The following is a 4,522-nucleotide window of genomic DNA, read 5'->3' as shown; positions in this document are numbered from 1 at the left end:
AGACACGACAGAGTGTCATGAGATGTGAGAGATGGTGTAATGAGTGTAGAGAGATGGTGTAGAGGTGGTATTGAGTGTGGAGATGGTGTAGGAGAGTAGAGGTACGACCGATTATGATTTTTTCAACGCCGTACGATATGGAGAACCAAAAAGCGATTACCGATTAAGATCGGCCAATTTTTACATTTATTTGTATAATGACAATTCACAATCTGAATGAACACTTATTTTAACTATATATCAATCAATTAAAATCAATTTAGCTCAAATAATAATCGCAACATGTTCCTTTGGTTTAAATAATGGAAAAACATGTGTTGGAGAGAGAAAGTAAAAGTGCAATATGTGCCATGTAGAAAGCATACGTTTACGTTCCTTGCTCAGAAACTAGAACAATATGAAATGGTGGCTCCTTTTAACATGAGTCTTCAATAATTCCCAGGTAAGAAGTTTTTTAGGTTTGTAGTTTATAGGAATATAGTGCTTTCTCTCTATACGATTTGTATTTTCAATACTTGACTATTGGTGGTTCTAAGGCACTAGTATTGCAGTGTAACAGTATAGCTTCCGTCCTCTCGCTCCTACTGCCGCTGACGGGAAACACGATAACAAGCCACCCTCGACAGCCGTTTACCCATGCAGAGCAAGGGGAAACACTACTCCAGTCTAGAGCGAGTGAGTTTGAACGCTATTAGCCGCGCACACCCGACTTACACTAGTTAGCATTTCCATCGGTTACACCAGCCTAATCCGGGATTTGATAGGCATGAATTCATAAACAGCAGAGCTGCCTGGCAAAACACACAAGTGCTTGTTTGAATGAACGCTTACGAGCCTGCCTGGTGTTCCACCATCGCTTCGTCAGCAAACTGCTCTTCAAATCATAGATCAATTATAACCATAACCTAATACACAGAGAAAAGAGCTATTGGTCATTAATTGGTCGTATCCCGGAAACTATCATCTCCAAAACAAAACATTTATTCTTTCCAGTGAAATACGGACACCGTTCCGTTTTATCTAAGGTGGCATCCATCCGTCTAATATTCCTGGTTAACATTGCACAACCTTCAATGTTCATGTCATAATTACGTAAAATTCTGGAAAATTTGTTGCATGAGCCAGGCGGGCCCAAACTGTTGCATATACCTCTGGACTCTGCGTGCATAGTGAAACGCAAGCATGGAAGTGACAGACACATTTTCAACCTTGGTTTAATATTGCTGCTAACTGCACTTCTTTAAGCCTAAATTATGCAGAGTTTTAAACATATATTCTCTGAATTTATTTCTAGAAGGCATTCGACTGTTGAAGTTATGATTATGGTTAGGTACCACGTTGGGAGCCAAGGACGACACGTCCTCCTTTTCGCGAATGCGCATGTATAATTATAGCAACGCAAGGACCGCTAGTTACAATCTAGTATATTCATCAATCATGTGTGTTCGAATAAACTATGGATTATGATTGATTGAATTATTGTTTTTTACAAGATAAGTTTAATGCTTAGCTAGCGAACTTACCCCTTGCGCTTCTTATGCATTCGCGTAAAGGCAGCTCCTCATGAGCAGGTGGTTTTAGCGTATGGACTAGTAACCTTAAGGTTGCAAGATTGTCAGCCCAGGGATTCAAGGTAAATCTGTCCGTCTGCCCTGAACAGCAAGCAGTTAACCCACCGTTCCTAGGCCCGTCATTTGAAAAAAAGAATGGGCTTTAACGTGCACCCTAGTTAATAAAGTTTGTAAAAAAAAAAAAAAAAATATTATTTATTTAATTAAATTCGGCTCCAACCATCGATTTCCGATTGTTATGAAACACTTTGAAATGTCCTATTACATCGGCCAATTCGATTAAATCGGTGACCCTTAATAGAGAGTGTATGAGTGTGGAGAGTGGTGTGATAGAGTGTATGAAGTGTAGAGAGTGTATGAGTGTAGAGAGTGTAGAGTGAGAGTGTAGAGAGATGTCGTAGAGAGTGTATGAGTGTAGAGAGATGGTGTAGAGAGTGGTAATGAGTTGTGAGAGGATGGTGTAGAAGTGTATGAGTGTAGAGAGATGGGTGTAGAGAGTGTATGAGTGTAGAGGATGGGTGTAGAGAGTGTATGAGTGTAGAGAGATGGTGTTAGAGAGTGTATGAGTGTAGAGAGATGGGTGTAGAGAGTGTATGAGTGTAGAGAGATGGTGTAGAGAGTGTATGAGTGTAGAGAGATGGTGTAGAGAGTGTATGAGTGTAGAGAGATGTGTAGAGAGTGTAATCTAACTTTCCAACTATACATCTCCATTTCCACAACATTCTACATTCTCTCTATAATCTAACGTGTATGAGTGTAAAGAGCTGGTGTGTTTGACTGTTTATTTAAACTGACATTGTGTGTGAACAGTTGAGTGCAGCTGCAGCAGTAGGCTGGCTGCTCCATTTACTGATCTGGTTTATATTCTTTTTTCTACTGCTTTTTCTTGACTGTCAGCCTATGGATCCAATTGGAACAATGCTACAAGGAAGGCTCAATGAATCCAATCTTCATGGGTACCTTTTTTTCTAAAGCTACTCAATCGTTTTGACTAACAACAGTATTCTGACACACACTGTTTTGCATGCATGACTGATCAAACCTCAGTGGGATAGAGTGAGTGTGACTGTCATAGTGGGTACTGTCATAATGTGACTGTCATAATGTGACTGTTCATTGCTAAGAGTCTAATTGGTTTACACAGAAGAGGCCAGGGTGTGGCTTCGTTTCTATGCCTGCGTGTGTGTGTGCGTGTGTGATTGTACCAAACGTGGAAAAAATGTGTGAGTGTGTGTGTTGGACGGCTGTTACCTTCTCCATGAGCTGCGGAGCTGCCGACTGCGTGGGTCTCGGTTACACATGTTCTGGGCCGGGGCCACCACTGTACAGATCACTTCCCATCTGCATCCTGAGCTGAACTGTAGATCTGCCAGCCTCCTCTGGGCTAGGATAGAAGCCTGCACGGAGACCACAGAGAGAGGGGGTGAGATTAGTGATAGAAAGAGAGAGGGGGAGAGCGAGAGGGGAGAGAGGGAGAATGGAATAGGAGAGATGCCGTAAAGAAAAGTAAGAAGGCGAAAAGAAGAGAGGATGTAGAGAGAGAACAAAATAATGGGGGGGAGAGAAAGCGGGGCTTACAAAGTAGAGAAGGGAAGGAGGGATCAAAGGACTGTGTGAGAGGAGAGCTTCTATAAGTTTGGACACAGAGAGGAAATGAGCTGTATTGGGATGATAGCGCTGCTCTCTTACCAGAGCACCATGGGAGGGGCTGAAGGATGGATGTCTCTCTTAATAATCCAATCAGGAGAAGTAGTGTACACACAGCTCAAGCATTGACATACTGTACAGAAACACACACTCAAGCATTGACATACTGTACACAGCAACACACACTCAAGCATTGACAAATACTGTACAGAAACACACACTCAAGCATGACATACTGTACAGAAACACACACCCAAGCATTTGGCACACTGTACAGAACATACACCCAAGCAATTGACATACTGTACAGAAACACAACCCAGCTTGACATACTGTATAGAAAACAACACACTCAAGCATTGAACATACTGTACGAAAACCAACACTCAAGCTTGGACATACTGTACAGAACACACATCAAGCATTGACATATGAAGACACACACTCACACGCCTGTCACAGACACGTACACCCGAAAACACATCGTTTAGTACAACACACACGCATATGGACACAAACCCCCACACAGAAATACAAAGTCAGTTGTAATGAGAGAGAGAAGAGCACATGCAATTAAGGACACAAGCCATCGAAAGTGGAGGAGAGGATCATTTTTAGATATGGTTTGGGGGACAGACAGGAGGAATGTGTTTGGGAGTATAAATGTAGCACCACCCTGGGAGCCACATGTGTTTTTTTCTCTCTCTTCTCTCTCTGAATTTTTAATGCGCATGCGCCGAAGCTCCACCACTAATGCATGTGGTAAACATTAACAAGATTACAGTACATTAACTCTAAATGATGACAGGAAACATGATGGCAAACAGCATCAGCAAATGACTTCTGATAAGTAATTGTTAAAACATTAATTTTTTAAGGTGTCTTTGGGTGTCAATGTTATTCAAATAGGGCTAGTAATTCTTTATGTAAGTGGCCTTCTAGCCGGTTACTGTGGGCGCACATTTCCTGTCTGTACTCTTTTATTTATTCCACCTTAACTCATCGAGTTGACCTCCTGCAGCTCAAAACGCCTCTATTCCTCTAGTCTGAGGCTAAATCTCTTCTCCATCCGTCTCCTCGTCCCTCCGTCTCTCTCCTCCTCTCTCTCCCTCTCTTCTCCCTCCCTCTCTCCTCCCCCTCTCTCTCTCCTCTCTCCCTCTCTCTCTCTCCCTATCTCCTCTCCCTTCTCCCTCTTTCTCCCTCTTCCCTCTCTCCTCCTCTCCCTCTTCTCCCGTCTCCTCTCTCCCCTCCACTCTCCCCTCTCCTCCTCTCCCTCCCTGCTCTGCCCCCTCCCTTCCTCTTTT

Source organism: Salvelinus sp. IW2-2015, unplaced genomic scaffold (genome assembly GCF_002910315.2).
Source record: "Salvelinus sp. IW2-2015 unplaced genomic scaffold, ASM291031v2 Un_scaffold1536, whole genome shotgun sequence".
Classification (NCBI taxonomy): Eukaryota; Metazoa; Chordata; class Actinopteri; order Salmoniformes; family Salmonidae; genus Salvelinus; species Salvelinus sp. IW2-2015.
This window is presented reverse-complemented; position numbering follows the sequence as displayed.